The sequence below is a fragment of the Odocoileus virginianus genome, chromosome 10 (genome assembly GCF_023699985.2).
Source record: "Odocoileus virginianus isolate 20LAN1187 ecotype Illinois chromosome 10, Ovbor_1.2, whole genome shotgun sequence".
Classification (NCBI taxonomy): Eukaryota; Metazoa; Chordata; class Mammalia; order Artiodactyla; family Cervidae; genus Odocoileus; species Odocoileus virginianus.
This window is the reverse complement of record NC_069683.1, coordinates 14520719-14540699: the sequence shown is the minus strand read 5'-3', so window position 1 is coordinate 14540699 and position 19981 is coordinate 14520719. Positions and strand designations below refer to the sequence as shown.

General features: G+C 51.5%; 1 long non-coding RNA gene across 1 annotated transcript; it reads right to left on the bottom strand.

The window, feature by feature from the left end:
- Positions 1-206: 206 nt before the first annotated feature.
- Positions 207-16133, bottom strand: LOC110148080 (uncharacterized). Its single transcript, XR_002317060.2, has 3 exons — positions 16052-16133; positions 12016-12176; positions 207-364 (listed from the first exon to the last, which is right to left on the bottom strand). It is a non-coding gene; the product is annotated as an uncharacterized lncRNA (long non-coding RNA).
- Positions 16134-19981: the final 3848 nt, after the last annotated feature.

Below are 19981 nucleotides of genomic sequence, written 5' to 3'. Positions count from 1 at the left end.
AATGCCCCCTTCTCTCCAGACCCCCAAGCAGATTACAGGGCACAGCTCCTGATGTGCCATGGATAGCCACCCCTCTCTCCACTCCTCGATTTGTGGCCTAGTGGGGGTCACTGGGCTAGGAGCCTAGCCCCATTCTGCTGCTCACTTGCTGCGTGACCTCAGATGGGTTCCTGGCCCTCTCTGTGACTTAATCTCCTCACCTGGACAGTTTGGAGATTGGACTTCATCAGGTTTGAGTTGCCACTCTTTAAACTCTCAATATTTGGGGAAAACATCCATTTGTTCAGCAATCAGGGGAGGCTTTGTGATGTCTCTGTGCTGAGATATGGCTGAGCCACAGATACGGATCCTTACTTCTCGGAACCTGTGGAGGAACACGGGTAAAGTCGACAATGACGGAACGACCAGTTGGATGTGGCTGTGAAGGAAGAGGGGAGGGGCCGCAGCAAGGTGACTTTTCTTATTGGTGGAGTTTATGAGGCTGGGGGACGGTAGGTTATAGCAGATGAATAGTGAATAGACCCAAGGAGGAAGGCCTAGGACGCACGGTCCACAAGTACCTCTATGGGTCTGCAGACAACACAGTGCTTGCAATCCAGGTCTCCAAACCAGAAGCAGGGGCCTAAAGAGTCGCCCTCTCAGAATGTCTCCCAGCTCAGTGAAATTAAAGGTGTGTGTCTTGGGGGAGCGAGAGACTCCCCCAACTCTTTAGTGGTATCTCTCTAGTGTTTAGTCCATGGACACTAAGAAAAGAGCTGAGTGACTTTGTGCTGCTCATTCAACGTCTCTGAGCCCTGCTAAGTTTGTAAAGCAAGGCTGATGGCATCTCCTTCACAGGCTGGTTGGAACAATTTAATGAGATAATACATCAGAATCATCTGCACACACGTGTTCAGTAAGTAGCAGCCGCTCTCAGTCGGCCTGACTTCACTTCCTACCTTCTTCCAATGTATTCTTCACAATGCATGAAGCATGAACACTGAAAAACACAGACCTATCCTACCTCTCCCACATTTAAAAGCTTGCCACTGTCGCTAAGATAAAATCCACCTTCTTCACCATGGCCTACACAGTCACACTGGCTGCTGGGCTGTGTCTTGACTATGCCAGGCCCATGCCACAACCTCAGGGCCTTTGCACTTGCTTTCCCCCCTCACCCCCCTCCCACCTACAGTCTTTATCTCATAAATTATTCCCTGTCAAGTCCTGAAGCCTGTTCCAACAAGAGGGAACAGAATACGCCAAGGCCCTGAGGAGAGACAGAGGTGGGTGAGACCCAGGAATCCAGAGGGTTTGCAAGGAGGAGAGGGGGTCCACAAAGTGCTGGGAGGAGCAGAGTGCAGGAGCCTGTGCTAATGGGAGAAGCAGCCGGGGCTGCTTTGTTATTGTTGTTATTGGTATTGACGTCAGCCCGGGTTCAGGGCCGGACCCAGAGCGAACGCTCAGTTCATGCTGGGCAAGTGGTCCAGGCATACGCTGGGTAGTATTTCCATGGAAACCCATCATGCTCCCGGCTGACGACTCCAGAGGCTCCCCAAGGTCTCATATCCCCTGGCCCCGGCTGGCCCTGAGCTGATAACACTTCCTGAGCTCTTGGCGGGGGGGAGGGGGGGGTCACTTCCTCTTCCTCTGTGTCTCTCTGAGCCCCAGCTGTCAAGGAGGCTGCAGACTGGGGGCGGGAAGGCTCTTCCTCGGGAAGGCGATCCCCACGCACAGACAGCACATGGGGCCCAGGCGGCCCCAGGCCAGGCCCCGCCGCCGTCTAAGCCCATGTCAGAGGCCCGGTCCGGATGCAGCTGGGCCCCACCTGGGCCTCCGGCAGGAAATGCGCACACCAACAAGGCCTGGGGAGTGGCCACCCACTGCCCAGACAAAGGAGCTGGACACAGACCCCTTCCTCGCAAGACTGGACTTGGCCGCCGGGGCGGACCATCAACACATGTGCTCGTGAGACCCTGGGGGATGGAGACCCCCAGGCCCTCTGGACAGCGGAGGAAACAGGGCACTGAGGTGGGACCAGCCTGCCCTGGGAGGGACGTACTTCTCGCGCCAGACTGCACCCTCCGACAAGGCACATGCTCTAGACACGTGATCACACACAGAGACGCACACACAATTGCATGTGGTGAGGATAGATCCAGACATAACAGGCTCTGTTATAGGAAGACAGGAAACACAAAGACACGGCCACACTCAGCAGACACAAGAACCACACACAGATGCACACCGTTCAGAGGGGCATTCTCCTATGAGAGCCTGGAGCACAATCATGCAATGCTACACGACGAGGCAGGCACACAGGCACCTCCACACAGACTCCTCAGCACACACGCAAAGCCGCAGACACATCCACTGATGCCTCTGACCTCACTCCCCAGATAATTGTGCCAGAAAATAGAAACACCTGCTCCCCACCGAGCCGTCCCCCGGCAGTGGCAGGAGTGGACTAATTAAGCCTTCACAGGAGGCTGGCATTTTCCTGGCAGCCCCGCGGCCCTTTGCTGCCAGAGCAGCCACCAGCCCAAGTGGCCTTTGTGATGGCCCCAGGGAGTGTTTGGTCCAGCCTCTGTCCCCCTTCTCCCTCTCTGGGCACTGGAATAGCCCCCAACCTTCCTGTCCCAAAGGATCCTTCCGAGGCTGATGGCCTACCGATGAGGGTGCCAGGACAGAATTGGCTCAGGGAGGTTGAGACCCGGGTCTACAGATTCCCAAGAACTTGAGGATACTCGAGGGACTTAAATCAGCTGTAGACACGACAGGTGGATGCCCTCAGCTGCTCTCTGCCTAGTTCAAATGCTAACCCCTGTCCCTCTGGCCAGAGGGGAACTCAGCTTCCCGTATTTGTCATCCTGGACTCAGATCCTTAGCTATTGCCTCTCACACATGGCCGTCTCTGCCACCCTGGCCTTCCTGCTCTTTTTCTAACACACCTGAGGTTCACACTTGCCTCAGGACTTTTGCACCTGCCCTGTTCACTGTATGAAACCCACCCCCTCCCCCAGTCTTCGGTCTCCTTCTCACCCTTCAGATCTCAGGTTAAATGCCGCCTCCTCCAAGAGGCCTGCCTTGCCCTAGTTAAAATATCTCCTCTAAGTGGGCCCCTCGATTATTTCCCAATTCAGTGGTTCTCAATCCTGGCTGCTTGTTAGAATCTCCTGGGTTTTTTTTTTTTTTTTTAAATCATTTGAGGCCAGGCCCTGTGTAGGCTTAACTAAGTAAGAATCTCTGGGGTCTGGGTCTTGAGTGCTGGCATTAAAAAAAAAAAATCCCCATGTAGGCAGGATGGAGAATTCTTGGCCCGGAGGCTTTCCGGTGAGTAAGAAGAAAGTCGGAACTTGCAGCCTCCTTGCCTCCTGCTCATCGTTGCTGTTGTTTACTGAGCACCTGCTCTGTGGCCGGCCTGTGTTGCTCTATGTACATTAGGATCTCACCACACACCTGGGTAGTTCTTACTGTGCATCCAGTACAGTTCAAAGGACACTGCATGGGACAGTTCATGTCATCCCTCTAACAGCCCTATGATGTGGGAACTAGTATCATCCCCATTTTACAGATGAGAAAACTGAGGCCCGGAGAGAGAAAGTCTTTCACCCAAAGTCCTGCAGCTGGAAAATGGCAGAACTGAGGATGTAACCTGAGCACCTGGTTCTTAACCCTGAAGACACAACATTGTAAAGATGTAGAAACTCTGGCTCAGAGAGTCAAGAGACTTGAGGATTCAAACCATGCCAGTCTGACTCTCTAGAGTAGAGAGTGCAGACACCATCAGGATCCCTCATGTCTTTATCTTCCCTCCTCCCAGAAACCAGCCTTAGTGGCAGCGGGGCAGAGGGGAGATTGGAACCAGCATGGGTCAGCCCACTTGAGTTCCATGAATTAACAATAGCAATAACTGATATATATATGGCAGCCACTATTCAAGATACATTGACTTATGTCACCATCAAAGAGACCCTCATTCTACAGAGGAAGAAGCAGGTACACAGGGGTTAAATAACTTCCCCAAGGTCACACAGCGGGTCGGTGCTAAGCTGAGACTTGAACTGAGGCAGGCTGGTTCCAGGGTCTCTGCTCTTAACTCCTGCACCATACTGTCTCTCAGCTCCTGTGGTTACTTAAGCTGCTTGAAATTCACTTTTCTCCTCTATGAAAGGCGCATGTTAGCGCCTACCTCTTTTGGAAAAGTAGAAGATGAAACAAGAGCACAAACGTATGGACAGGCCCTGACACAGAGCCCGTGCGTAGTAGGCCTGTGATAGGAGAGGTCACTGCACAGAGCCGACGGAGCCACAGAGGCATACTTCAGCAACTCGCCTTGACTTTCACACACAGTAGGGGCTGAGCTAACGTGGGATGTGGACGCAGGTGGTGACATTTGGAGGTCTCCAGCCTGCTGATCCCCCAGAGGGATGCATGGGCCCAATAGGCCCCTGGGACCCTGAGCTCCCCATGGACACCTGCAAACGCCTAGAAGCCGCCTGCGTGCGTCACCACTGACCCTCCAATAATGTGTAATTGCTATTGCAGGCGAGTAGCTGTGTTCTCTGGGGTGAGATTTACAAGCAGAGCAGGAAACAGCCGAGCAATAGGCATGATGGAGAAGGGAAGAGAGAAAAAGCTGGGGGACCAGGGGAAGAGGAGCCTTCCAAGGAGGAAAGCTGGGTCCGTGGGTGAATTTGCAACTTGGATTTTCGAATCCAGACTTTGTTTTATACAGTCTGCCCTGCTGTTCCCACCAAGCATGTCATGGAAATCCAGCATTTGTGCTTCTAAGCTCCATCTCGCATAAAGGTATGGAAACATATCCATGCAGTGGGCAGTACTGGGATTAAAGCTTTTTGAGTTGTCCATGCACGGTATCACTGAAGTCCGCAAGCGTCATCAAAGATGATGTGTCCTGTGGGGTGTGAAGGCAAGCCTTTCGGTCTCAGGGCTTCAGCTGCCCATCCCGGGAACGGATCCTCACATACCTTCCTTGGTGTCTTCAAATGCGCACACAGGCTGCTAAGTGTGTCCCGTCAGCTCCATCGTGCTCTCCGAAGATGCCTCGGGAGTTAAGAAAAAGGAGCGCTGTGCCTCCAATGTGCTGTGTTTTCTCCTGCCGCCTTACCTCTGTACCTGCTGTTCCCTCTGCTGGGGATGCTCCTTGTCCAGCCAGCCTGGCAAATTTCTCCTGGCTCTTCAAGTTCCACTCAAGTATTACTTCTTTTGTGAAACCTTCCCCAATTCCTCTTCCACCCGAACCCTGTGCAAAGGCGCTTCTCCCCCAGATCTGAGTTACCCCATAAGAAGCTTTGCTAGAGCTCTTCCAGCTCTCTACTTTTGCGTTCGCCTTCCCAGATCAACTTCGGGTCTGTCATTAAGCCACTAGTGCAGTAGAACAGTGGTTCTTTAAGTGTGATCCCCACACCAGCAGCATCAGCACCCTCTGGGACCTTGTTGGAAATGCCGATTCCTGGTCCCAGTACAGACCTACTGAATCAGCAGCTCTGGGGGTGGGCCCCCTTTTCAACAAACCTTCTAGGTGACTCTGATGCATGCTCAAGTTTGAGAACCAGTGTGGTAGGAAGATAAGGCAAGTTTGGGAACACCTAATCCAGAACAGAGGACATACGTATACCTGTGGCTGATTCATGTTGATATACGGCAGAAACAACACAATGCCATCAAGCAATTATCCTCCAATAAAAAAGCAATAATTCCAAACAAATAATACAGAAACAGCCATAGGAAATACCATCCGGGGGAACATGTGCCGGGTGTGTGCCAGGCACTTTACCTGTGTTACTTCTCCTCAGCAACATGTGAGGAAGATACTAATATACCCATTTTACGGATAAAGAAACTGAGGAAGCAGGGGTCCCAGTGTGGTCTCTGGCTCACCGTTGACATCCAGTGATCACTTTCCCATCCAGCCTCTTGAGGCTGTTCCGGGTCTGGCATTCTCTGATTTGCCACCTGACACTGTATTTTGGCTCAGGTCCTGCTGACCTCTACCCTCCAGGCCTCTCTCCATGGGCTGTGGGCTCAGGTTCCTTGAATTTTGTTTTCCGTTTAGAGATCAAAGAAATAGAAATGGTGGACGACAGGCTCACGGGCAAAACAAAACCAAAAAAGCCCATCTGAGGGGAGGGACTTTTATTAACTTCACAGCTGGCGCCAGAGCTCCTCATGGGAATATACGTAACATTGTTTGGAAAAAATATTTTGACAAGTGTTGGGGAGAGAGGTAAGAACTTTGGGCCTGGTGCCCAAGCCTCAGAGTGAGGGAGGAGGCTGCCCTGCAAGAAGGGAGACTTCGCAAGCTCCCAGGGCATCCAGGATGGCGGGGGCGAGGAACAACGCAAACAACCGCTAGTATTTATCCAAACCCGGATCTGCACTAAGGAATGTGCGCACTCTGTGCTCTGTGCAATGCAGGAACCAAGGTGCTCAATTACAGAGAAAGAGCAGACCGGAAAGAAAGAGGAAGAAAGAGAAAAAGAAAAGTACAGAGCAGAAAAAAACAAAAAAGAAAAGATATAGGAACCACCTCTGGTAGCTGAAGCCACGGAGGAAATCTATTAGAAGTCATATTACAGACAGTTGGATGGCATCACCAACTCAATGGACATGAGTTTGAGTCAATTCCGGGAGGTGACAATGATCGGGGAGGCCTGGCGTGTTGCGGTCCACGGGGTTGCAAAGAGTCGGACACGACTATTGACTGATCTGAACTGAACTGAACTAGCTACCTATAAGGCAGGGAGCTCCAGAGAAAGGAGGCCAGGAATAGCATAGCTTAAATGAGAGAAATTTCTTTCTTTTTCAGGAAGTAGCCGAAATGTAATGGTGGTTCTGCTCCATGAATTTTTCAGGCCCTCAGCATATGCTCCAGGAAGGTTCACTGCTCCGCTAGCAGGAAGGGGAATAAGGGGGGGAGGGGATGGTCTGTCCGTGCAAGGCCCCCCCGGAAGGTGTACCCTTACTGCTGCTCACCCCACCCCATCTGCGGAGTTGTTCAGCTGTCTGCGTTCAGACAGCTGGAGCCTGTTCGACAGCCACACCTGTGCCGAGGGAGGCTGGGGAGTCTAGGTGTGTGCCTAGCAGCTGTTAGCCCAGTTAAATGAGTGGGGGGGATGCTCCTGAGGGGGAGGGCAGAAGTCTCTGCTGCAGATAGAGCTTGGGGAGCTTACAAAACGGGGTGAATCAGGCTCAGAGAACTGGCAGGAACCATGGGAGGCCACGGGGTAGGACCCACAGCCACAGTCACGTTAATAGACAGGCTGTCTGGGGCACGTAGCCAGTGCTGACGCTGGGATGCCGCTGGCATCAGGTTCCAGAGGGGAGGTGTTCAGACAACAGAGGCAAGATCACAGGTCTCAGCTTCAGCTGCCAAGGGCTTTGGTGCAAGGGGAGGGGCTCCAGGTCCACCCACACCTCAGGGACTGAGGAGTCTTCCCCAGATAAGCTGGGAGTTGGACTCCTGGCAGCACAGGCCCCACCAAAGAGCAAAAAAAAAAAAAAAAAAAAACAAAAAACCAACAAAAAAGAAGTCCACAATGCTTTTAATGTCATTTCTTCCTCATAACCAGTATGATAAGTCCCAGTTTTCAAGTGAAAGGGGTTAAATTTACTAGTTGCTTCTAGAGCACCTCCTGAGTTAGGCATTTCTCTAAGCAGTTTACAACTATTAACTCATTAATTTGCCTGCTTCCCTGGTAGCTCAGACAATAAAAAAGTCTGCCTGCAATGTGGGAGACCTGGGTTCGATCCCTGGGTTGGGAAGATCCCCTGGAGAAGGAAATGGCCACCCACTCCATTATTCTTGCCTGGAAAACCCCATGGACGGAGGAGCCTGGGAGGCTACAGTTCACAGGGTCACAAAGAGTCAGACATGACTGAGCAACTTCATTTTCAGAGAAAGATTTTAGAGAGGCACAGAGAGGTAGGGAAGATGTCCAGGCTGGCACAGCTAGTAAACAGCAGCACGGCTGGGCTTTGAACCCAGACAGTCTGGCTCCAAACCCCTAGCTGGTAATCACTCTACGACACAGCCAGCAAGAGAAGCAGCAGCTGAAGTTATGAGAATGTGCATTTTGTGATAAGGCCCACCCTCCCCCCCAGGTTTTCCAGTAGAAGATATTGCATTCATGAATATTTTATGCAAATGCTTGCTGTTTCCCTTCTGGAAATGAAGCCAATTTCACATCAGGATCAGTGAGGCACCGTTCAGAGGCAGCGTGGCAGCGTGTCCGGGGAGCACAGGCCCAGAAGGAAGACCATCCAGGGGAGGAGCCCCTCCCCTTTCTGCTCTCATTAATTCTTGCTGGGAATTAGCAAAAGTGGAGGAGAAGGCTTTGAACTTCTCTAGGTCTTGGGACAAAGGGCATAAAGACTATCTCACGGAGACCTCAGAGGTAAGGCTGGGCCGATAGCTGTCGTCTGAGTCACCCAAACTCTAAAGCCAGCAACGCAAGGGGCTCGACTTCCTGCCCCTACCTGCCAACAGCCGTCTGGGTCTTCAGTTCCTGTGTGCTGCCTGGGAACTCAATTTTTAAATCTGAATTTTATCTGACCCGCACCCCATGTTCCCACAGGGATGCTCCAAGCAGGCTGTGACCACAAGGAAAACGGTTGAGAAAAGAAAAAAAAGGGGTCTGTAACATTCATCAACCTGTGTCAGAATCCACCCAGCATGTCCCAGGACTTACCCCATGCTGTGGGGCCCTGGATCTTGCAGGGGCCTGACTGACCTCGGGAGGAAGTAGAGAGGCCCTGAGCAAGCCCAGCTTCAGAGACCCTGCTGTAACCTGCTGCACAGAAGCTCGAACCCTTGGCCGTGCAGGTTTAAGAGCCGGGAAGTTGGGAGATGTGTGTCGTCAGACGCCTACCGTGTACACACACACACACACACACACACACACACACACACACGCCTACACATCCGCACGTCTGCACACACACATCTGCCCCAGGCATCAAGGAGACCCAAGGTGTCACTTAACTGAGTCACACCACACCTGCTGATTATGTCCCCAGGGCCAAGGCAGTCCTACTCTTCTGCAAGCAGTGAGAGATTCATCCCCTTAAAACTCACATGCTGGGACTTCCCTGGGCCTGCCAATGCAGGGGACACTGGTTCGATCTCTGGTCCGGGAAGATCCCACAGTCCGTGGAGCAACTCAGCCCTGTGCCCCAGCTTGTGCTCTAGAGCCTGTGAGCTACAACCACCAGGCCCGACCGCTGCAACTACTGAAGCCCGTGTGCCTAGATTCCGTGCTCCCTAACAGGAGAAGCCACCGCGACTGAAAAGGAGTCCCGCCGCGATGAGAAGCCTGCACACCACAACTAAACAGGGGCCCCCATCGCTGCAACTAGAGAAAACCTGTGTGCAGCAACGAAGACCCACCACAGCCAATAAATGAATAAATCTTAAAAAAATAAATAACAGGTCAAGGGAGTTTATTTCTTAGTAAGGTATGTTCATCATTATCAGTACCATTATTGTTACTCAGCCATCACTTTTTAGTATCTCCAATACCATCCACTACAGATCTTCCTCATCTTACAACTGGATTATATCCCAATAAACCCAATGTAAATTGAGAATGTCATAAATCCGAAAGGCAGTTTTGCAGATAACCTACCAAAGATCGTGGCTTAGCCCGGTCTACCTTAGACATGCTCAGAACACTTACGTCAGCCCACAGTTGGACAAAATCATCTAACACAAAGCCTGTTTTATAATGAAATGTTGCCTCTCTTATGTAACTGATTGAATGCTATATTGAAAGTGAAAACCAGAATGGTTGTCTGGGTACAGAACGGCTGTAAGCGTATCGATTATTCGCCCTCCTGACCGTGTGTCTGATTGGGAGCTGTGGCTGCGGCTGCCCAGCGTCATGAGATAATGTGCTACGTGTTACCAGCCTGGGAAAAGGTCAAAATTAAAAATTTGAGGTATGGTTTCTACTGAATGCTATTGCTTTCATACCGTCATAAAGTCGAAAAACCATAAGTAGAACCACACTGCCTGAGACATAGGGACTGCCTATCTATTAGACACTTAGCATCTGCTACCTTCAGCCTTCCCAAGTGGGGGTTAGGGACCCCACACCTGTCCTGCAGATGGAGAAACGGAAGCTCGGGAAGATGGACCAATGGTTACACGATTCATACAGTGCAGGAGCAGCAAGCCCGTGGTTCCTGCTGGGCCTCGGGCACCTCCACAGCACAAGCAGGTAATGGCTCACCCTTCTGGGAGCAAAAGAGCAATCCCGGGGGGGCCTGGAAGACAAGGTCCTCACGGGGAGGGTTGCTGGGTCAACCAGTCAAGCTGTTTACTGTGGTCCTGGGAAACACACTGAGGGTTCTCCCTGGGTCCCAGCACCCCAGGGAAGTCACAGTTAAATTCTGACAGCCTGCTGCCCTCAAGAACAGCACACTCACAGCCCAGGAGCGGGGCTGTACCTGGGAAGCCATTTTTGTGTCACATCTTCCTTGATGTTTGCAGGTGATGAGCCGATGGGACGATCCCAGGGTGCCAGCCCACTGCAGGTCCAGGGAACCCTTTTTCCATAAAAATATGAACTCAGGGACAAGAAGTCTCTAGTTAACTGGGGTTCTGGGTCTATAACAGACTGGAATTGGGGCCAGTCTGAACACCAGAAACTTGCCAGCTGTCTTTTGCATTCCCTCCTCCACAGACCAGCAGACTCTTGCTTGCATATCTGAGACCAAAATGACAGGGAAGAAAAGAAGCCACAAGGATGCAGGGTATGTAGACAGAAAAAGGAGAATTGTAGAAGCAAGATCACATAGATAAAGAAGAGAGAGGAAACAAAGTAATCGAGAAAAAGGTACTTTCTTGGTTCCTCCCAGCTCCAGGTTCTGCCAGGTCCAAATCCATTTCATTTCCACGATATCTGTACTCTTCCCAGCTTCCTTGAGCTATTTTGAGTCATTTCTATTCCTTGCAACTAAAGAATCTCTGACTCGCAGAAAAATTGGAACCAAGAATGGATTTGCAATAATGTCTCAGAGGAAACATGAAGCTGTCTGCGAGATTAAAGCAAAGTGAGAGACGAGAAGAGCCTGGTAAGTGGTTTAAGGGCCGCACCTTCCTCCCATCCCAGTACACTGGCCCCTTTGCAACGTGAGGCCCTGAACGTCCCAGCCAGAGGTAAAGCCTGCTTCTCCACCCCTTTGAATACAGACTGGCCTGTGACTGCAGAATCTGGCCAAAGTGAGGTTGTGTGAGTTTTGGAGCCTAGGTCTCAAAAGGTCTTTCACTTCTGCCTTTGCCTTCTTGGGCCATCAGCCCAGCATCTGAGCTGCCCACCATGGACCATGTGGGCTCAGATCAAGGTCTCACTGAGAGGAGGCCTGGGGGAACTTGTGGCAGCTGAAAGGAAGGATACTGGAGCATGCTGATCACTCCTTCTGGTCTCATGTAAAAGGGAGAGAGACAAACTCCAATTCTAAGTTTTCCAGCTGGAACCAGATATTTTCTTAAATGGCACAATTTTATAGCTTTGTGCTTATATCCAGCCCTCTGAGATGGCTGAGACCAAATCCAGAAAATAATTGTGTACCTTGCCAAGTTGCAGCAGCTGAATTTTCTGCCATTCTGGATTTCTCTTATCAAAATTAATTCATTTAATGAAAAAGTCTAGAAGAGAAGGGCAAATTGGGCTTTCTAGGCAGGGAAAAGTCTTTAAGCAAAAACTCAGAGAGATAGTGTCAGTGAGATTTACTCTCAGATACAAGTAAACAAGTACCAGATCAATGAGGTGCTTAGGTCAATGGTTCCTAAACTTCAGTATGCATCAGAACCACCCAGAGGGCTTGTAAAAATTCAGTTTGCTCAGAGTTTCTGCTTTAGCAGGTCCGAATCATGGAAGGAGGGCAAAATTTTGCTTTTCTAATAAGTTCTTATGTAATGCCCGTGCTGCTGTTCAAGCAAGTATCACACCTTGAGAACTACTGGCCTCAAGTTTAGCCCCTAAACAAATAGGGGTTTGTCCTTCTCACCTTTTAGTAGGTGACTGGAGTGGTAGTTCAGGTCTCAGCAATGCCATCAGGAACCCAGAATTATCATCCTTCTTCTTGAACATTCGTAGCTTATTGGTTTTCATTTTTATGTTTGAAGTCTCATGGTCACAAGATGGCTGCTGCCACCCCAGAAGTCATGTCTGTATTTAAGGCAGAAAGAGAGAAGTTAGCCTATGTACTAATGTAGCTTTAATTCTTTACCAGGATTTCAAAGCTTTTCGAAATTTTTACCAGGATTCCTTGAAAGATCAATCTACCTCCCACTAGCGCTGGCCCTAACTCCCCCTGCCAGATTGTCAGACACATATATGAGCCATCTTTAGCTGTAAAGAGACTGGGAAATTGAATCTCAACTCTATAGTAGAGGCATTCAGGAAGAAGGGGGTAGGGAATGAAGCTACAGATATGAAGGTCTCTGGATGTGACCCAAAGTCTGGAGACCAATCCTTGCTGGATCTAATAGGCACCCAATAAATGTTTATTTATGAATGAATGTCAGGAGAGGATGCAGAAAGAACATTGAAATAAGACTTCTTCAGCTTACCAGCTGGGTGATCTTGAGTAAGTCACTTAACTTTCTGAATCTCAGTCTCCCTTTCGAAGAAAAAAATCAAATTATTCCCACTGAGTTGCTGTGAGCGTTCAGTGAGATGTGAGTTGTGAAAGCGTCCAGCCAGAGGCCTTCGGGCCTGGTGGGTGGGATGGAATCAGAAGTGTGAAGCTGTATCAGTAGCCTCAACAAAAGCATGTGTGTCCTGGGCTCGGTGTGAAACCCTTATGTCCTTCTATCTTTTCCTTCCTACTTTCCCATTCTTCAGATAGCAAACCTGAGGATCAGATGAAGATTTTAATGCCAAAGCTGGTAAAGAGAGAGCAAGGATTCAACCCAGGTCTGCTGGGCTCCAAGCAAGCACCCCTAGACATTATCCAGATGGCTTTAACGGAGGAATAAACTACACAGAGCCTCCAACACCATGAGCTCAGGCAACAGTCTTCCCCGTCCTGCGTCCTGCTCTCACCGGGAGCAGTAACTCAGGGGAAACCATACTCACCTTTGCTGTCCCTACCCCTTAGCTGGAAGCAGCCTGCAGGAGCCAGGCAGAGCTGGCCTCCCACCCGGACCGCCTCCCCTAGCAGGAATAGAGTCCTGCCAGGACAATGGAGTGGCTCCAATTAGATACCAGCTCCTGCCTAGGCAGGGCCCAGTGGGGAGCAGGCAGTTAGAGGGTAATTAGATGTGACTATGGAACAGCTCCCTTAATAAGGAGGGTGCTCTGGGCAAGAGACACTTGTGAGGATCATCACTCCAAGCACCAGCCACCCACCAGCATCTTGCACTGGGCACAGTGGGGACGGAAGAGGCCACTAACATTCTGTGGGGCCCAGGCCCTGTGCTGGCCACGGGTCTCCTTCACCCTTGTAACACCTGGCGTGCAGATGAGAACAGTCTCAGGGAGAGAGAACAACCTCCCCAGGGTACACAGCTAGGGATGGCGGAGAGAGAGGTTGAAAGATCTGAAGTCCCGAGTCTGTGCTCTTTCTCCTCTAGTATACCATTGTTCCTATGTTCTTCATCTGCTCATGTCTTCTGACATTAGAGCATCTGGTGGGTACTAATAGTGGACACCAAGGATGATATTATAGTTATATCGACTGGTGTGGACCCTGACGCTGGGAAGCGTAGAAGGCAGGAGGAGAAAGGAATGGCAGAGGATAGGATGGTTGGATGGCATCACCGAGTCAATGGACATAGGTTTGAGTAAGCTCCAGGAGATAGTGAAGGACAGGGAAGCCTGGTGTGCTGCAGTCCATGGGGTTGCAAAGAGTAGGATACGACTAGCAACTGGACAAACAAATAGAACGAAAATATGGCAGAGCTGTGACCAGCTGGAATAGACCCAGGCCTGCTGGAGGCTGGGAGGGTCCTAGGGGGCCCCAGGCTGCACCATGCATTAACCCCTTGGCTGCCAGATCCTGGGAAGGTGCAGAGGGTCCCACAAGAGAGGCTGTAGTGGCAGGAACAGCAGTGGGGGTGAGGGAACTTGAGGGCTCAGAGCAGCAGCTTTCAACTAATAGGTATGGAGGAATTTCCACTTTACTAACCAGCATAGCTGTAATAAACAAGGCAACATGGCAGAACCTTAGCCACCATTGGGCCTGGGCTTGGAGGCGGCATGCACTTTCTAGGACACAGAAGGCCCTTGCCTTCCCGCTGAACACGCCCTTCCTGCACCCCAGCACTGGCACCCAAAGCCCAAGATGGGCGATTCACACTTTCTCCCAAGTGTAGGGAACAGACTCCTCAGGCGGGAGCAGCCGGATCAGGGAAACCCCCATCTGGTTTCTGTAATCTGTCCTTCTGGAAGAGGGTAGAGTGTGCCAAACTCTACAGCAGCTGTGCCCAAAGCTAGTTCGGCAAATCTGAAAGGTCATCTTCAGGAAAGAGGGTTCCTCGGGTAACTGGGGGAAACACGTAGGCTGAAGTCCCCTTTGGAGAGTCCCAGCCCACGCACACATGTTAAAGGTCCTCAGACATCCTGGGTGGGAAAGGGGCCAGGAGATCTTTTGACTTTATTTAACCCAATATTTTCTAGACATCTTAAACCCCAGAGCTGTTCTTGGTTTAACTCCACTGGGCCTCGGAAGGCGTAAGTTTTCCTTGGAAGGCAATCTTGGAAATACCGTTATGAACAAAATCCTTTCTCTGATCCCAGCAGCCCAGACATCACCACACAGTTACAGCTGACACTGGGGGACAAAGATTGAATCAGGAGAAAAGGGAACAAGGTTCCGAGGTGTGGGGGCTGATTGGTGCCTCCAGGGCCTCCGGAAACCCTGTGTTCCTCCTGGATGGTCTCCCTCCATGAAATAATCAAAGCCCATCCGCAGGCAGGGAGCAGTCCTCCCCTCAAGGTGGAAGAAAGGTTTAACGCTGCAGCTTAGCTCCAGAGCACCAGGAAAAAACAGCCCCTGGGTGCCAAGGACTCTGGACTGGGGCAGACGGAGTTCAAGTGCCAGCTCCACCTCTGAGCAGCTGCGTGACTGGGCACACTGGCATCACTTAACCTCTCTGAGCTCCAGCTTTCCATCTGAACAGTTAGGTGATAATGTTTAGATCACAGGGCTGGGATGAGAATAAAGACTTAACAGTTACAATAGCCACCCTCGCATAGTACTGCCGGGGTGTCTGTGTGGCTCTAAGCATGTATGTGCGTATTCACATATTAATGTTGCTTCCTTAACAGTTCTATGGGGGAGATGCTTTTGCCCCCACTTTCCAAATAAAGATGCTGGATCACAGATTGCCCAAAGTTGCACAGGTGATATAGGTGGTAGAGCCAGGATGCAAACCCAAGGAGTCTTGTTCCCAAATCCACTCTGTCAACCATTAGTCACAGAGGCCGGCTGAAGGTAAGGCTCGGTAGCTGGTAACAAGTTGTGACGGGACACAGAGGTTCTGGGGGATCTATAGATTGCTGGGTTTGGGGGGAGCGGGACTGGGAGGTGCCCATCTAATGCAGGAAGAATGAACAAGTCTAAGAAAAGACGGACACAGGAGGGGAACACTCCTTTCCCAGAAAGCATGGGTGTGATTTCGTATCACTGTCATTTCACGTCTAAGGCAAGGAAGGAGGCCTCCTGGAGGGGTCCTGCCTCCCCAGTCCCGTGATACACTGGTTATTAGGGCCCTTGGAGGGCAGGGGTTGTCTTGTTCAGGGTGTAACCTCCGTCCTACAGTCTAGCCTTATAGGACGTGAACATCTGGCTGAATGCGGATAGATAAAGGGCATGTCTTAGTCTGGGGTCTCCAGAAAGCAGAGCCTACAACAAAGTCTTATTAAGAGTGATTACTTAGAAAGTGTGATCCAGGGACTTGGCCAGGGTGCTGGGATGGGGGCCCCAAGCTGAGCTGCTGTGTCCCATGGGGCTTCCAGGAGCACCCAGCCCAGGAAGAATGTAGAACGCATTCATTCTCAGGCTCTGGCCCCCATTGGCCAGGATCACTCCCACTTACGGGCTGGTTGGGGCCACAGTGGCCCAGGCCCCAGGAAGGATCAGAAGGGGGCAGGCAGGATTGAGGAGAGGCAGATTACTCCTGCACAAAGTGGGTAAAAACCTGTATGAAAAACAAACAAACAAAATCCGCATGGAGCAGAGCATCACAGCTCTGTAGTTAGTTGGAGTGAGTGATGTGACCAAAAGGATTTGAAGGGATGCCCAAAGTTATCTGATTCCAGACACTATTGAAGATCTGGGGCAGCAAAGTGTAGTGATTGTAGGTGGATTGTGTATTTCAGAACAATTCAGCTGATTTGGAGGGAAGAATGTGCAAAGAAGACCAGCCCAGAGTTTCTGGATGTCAAACTTTGGCAGCCCCAGAATCACTTGGCGGGCGTGATGGAGCGCAGATTGCCGGGCCCTAGGCCCAGGGACCGCATTCCTGCCACGCTTGAGTGGTTCTGATGATGCTGCCCTGGGGAAACTCACTTGAGCTACACCAGTGTCAGTTATGAGATGGCGAAAGAGAAGAACGGCTTCCAGACCATGCGATTCAGAAGAGGCAGCTGGAGACTGCCTTATAGTCCAGACTCACCTTTCTGGCCTCAGTCTTCCCGTCCCCACATGAGTGAGTGCGTGGTTCCGGCCTTGCCTGCTCTGAGGTCCTGTGAGTCTCCAGATTCAGAACAGGAAGAGGGAACAGAGAGGAAGGGAAAAAAAAGACTGTCCTGGGAAAGAGCTGTCTTCTGGAACAACAGAGCTGACCTGGAATTGCAATGCTGCCCCGGCTCACTGGGCTTCCCAGGTGGCTCAGTGGGTAAAGAATCCACCTGCAATGCAGGAGACGCAGGAGACTCAGGTTCGATCCCTGGGCTGGGAAGAGCCGCTGGAGGAGGGCGTGGTAACCCACTCCAGTATTCTTGCCTGGAGAATTCCGTGGACAGAGGAGCCTGGCGGGCTACAGTCCATAGCGTTGCGCCCTGCTCACTGCTGGAGGAGCTGGCAGGTTCGTCCACCATAGCCGTGCTCGCCTCCCTTCCCCTCAGGGCCCCAACTGTGCCCCTACCTCAGGGCCTTTGCACTTGCTGTTTCCCCTACCTTGAGCACTCGTCCTCCAGATTTCTACAGGAAGCATTCCCTCACAGCTCTCATATTCGCTCAAATATCTCCTTCTTTCTAAGAAAAAGCATCACTTTGCCCATGTCTCCCCTCTTCCTCTGCTTCACTTGCCATCACTCTCTCTGAGGTCATGTGGCCTATTAGTCTCTAGAAGTGTTGTCCAGTAACTTCCTGCTGGGTAGACATGTGCTATAATCCGCACTGCTCATTACATAGCCACGGGCCTCCTATGGCAACTGAGCACTGGAAATGTGATCATGATGACAGAGGAATGGAATTGGCCATTTTCTTTGATTCTAATTACTCTGCATTTAAATAGCCACTCATGCTAGTGGCTTCACAGTGGGCAGTGCAGGTCCATAATCTCTGTCTCCCCGTGAAGAATGCAAGTCCTTGGGAGTGGGGGGTGGGGGCGGGAAAGCTTGTCCCTTTCATCTGTAGATAGATCCCAGGGCCTGAAACATTTTCTAGCCCATGTGGGATATGCACAAAAACACCTCATCAGTGAGTTCCTCTATTACCATAGGATTATGTGCTCTCTCTCTCCAGTTTACATGAATGAGGCTCAGAGACGGCAGGCGTTCCACAAGTCACACACAGCAAGCCCCTGTACACTGAAGCAGACTTCCTTCCCCTGCCCAACGCCACTCTGCTCCCTGGTGGATTGTTGGCAACGGGGAACTGATTAAAAACTCATGAGCCTGATTAATCCCTGAGAATTCGAGAGGTTCAGCTCTAGGTGGCATTTAGCAGAGGCCAAGACAGCGTGTGAGCTAAGGCAGAGACCCCGAGGCTGCTGCCATGGGCTGGGGAGGGCGGGCTGAGATCTCCCCGCACCCCACTCGGCATGCCGGGCGTGTGAGTCACAGGCTAAGCATCATGAAATTGCTCTCTATGACAACAGAAGAAAGATTCGGGAGACGGCCGACTTGCTATTTGTTCAGTCAAGAATTCTTCATGGATTCCTGCTCGTCCAGCTTCAGGAATCAGGGGTCAAAGAAAAATCTAGCTAGGTTTTAAAAAGGAAACAGGAAACCTGGCTTCCTGCTGGTTTGAGCAGGAAGCGGGTTTATAATTGGAAAAAGAAAGGTGGGGAGGGCAACCAGGGGTCTCTGTGGCCAGCAAATGCTGCTGTCCTCAGCAGCCCCTGCTACTGAATTTTGTGGAGTCCTGGTTCCCTGGGAGTTGGGGTGGGGTGTCCCCAGACCTCACAGCCCAGCTTTGCCTCTTATTATCTCGCTTCTGTGAACCTCAGATTTCGCGTCTGTGTAGTAAAGGGGGAAGGAGCCTGCCCCCCAGGAGACACGAGAATAACACGTGAAGGTCCAGCATGGTCAGTGCTGGGCAAGTGGTAACTGACCTTACCATTGTCATCAGAGCCTCCTGTGCCGGGACAGATGGGGAGTTCAGAAAAGATCCTTCTGAGCTGGTGACAGACTGGACCTCGGGCAGCAAGGGAGGCGAGGATGGTGTGCCAGGCAGAGGGAACGGCAGGTGCAAAGGCTCAAAGGTGAGACCGGCCTGTAGGGCACAAACCGGCAGGTCCTAGCTCTTCCCTGCTCCTGACTGTGACCTCAGGAGACTGTCCGTCTGTCCTTCCTCCTCCTCCCCAGGGCTCCCCTAGAGGGAGCCCCTGGAAGCAGGATGGAGGTGGGGAAGACCGAGCCAAAGGTGCAGGTGAGGGCAGGCGGGCTGAGGTCTCCATCTGAGAGGCGACAGTGTGGCTCCGAAGACATCTTCTCCATCTTCCCACTGGGGGCTGTTAGGTTTAGCAAAGAAGCAAAACACCCAACGGGATACCCAGTTAAATTGAAATTTCAGATAAACTGCAAATAATTTTTTTATAGTAAGTCTGGAGAAGCCAGGACTTACTTATCCTAAAAAATTACTCTTTGTTTACTTAACACCCAAGTATAATTGGGTCTCCTGAGTGCAGGCTGGGAGCTGGGTTTGCAGGGCAGCCCCAGCTCCCCTGCCCAGGAATTGCCCCTTCGAAGGTCGTTGCTCCCCAGTGAAGTCCAAGGGCCAAGGGCCAGACCCACCAACCTCCCAGCTTCATTCAATCTCACTGGCCCTTCTTCCTCGAACCCCACTCTCAGGCCTCCAGGCCTCACCCTTGCAGAGCCCTGGCCAGGAGGGAGGTCATTCCCACGCCTGCTCCCCCCTCTCCCCAACGAAATTCAAACTCTCCTGCAAGCGCTCGCTTCGGTCCTCACCCTGGCCTCCCACAGGAGTCAGTTCGCTCTGTCGCCACTTCTCACAGCCCTTGAACTTTTCCTTCGACGTGGGCGGGGATCGTCTGACATTCAGCAAGACGCCCTGGAGGTTCTCTCCGCCCGGTCACTCTGGCTCACCGCTGTCCCCAGCGTCTGGCCTTGTCCTGTGTGAGCAGGTGCTGCTGCCATTTTCGTCGTGTGACGGAATAGCAGCTATTCCAGGAACTGGGGAGGAGGCAGATAAGCCAGGTCTGAGGCTCTCGTGTATTCACATCTCCCCTGGGAGAATAACCCATTTCCAAAGGTAGCTTTCTGCACAGGACAGGGGCCCATGGCCATGGTCAAGGGGCCAGAGCTCTTGGGGGAGGTCGCGGGCTGGAGTCCCAGACCTGCACGTCCAGCTGTTCACATCGGGCAACCCTCTACTTCTGCCCAAGTCTCTACTGCTTCCCTAATAATGACAGCATCCTTCTCAGCTCTGCTTCACCCTGAGGCTTGTCACTGAAGACCCCATATCCTCCCAAGGGACAGATGCTGAAGCTGAAGCTCCAATACTTAGGCCACCTGATGCACAGCCAACTGATTGGAAAAGCCCCTCACACTGGGAAAGA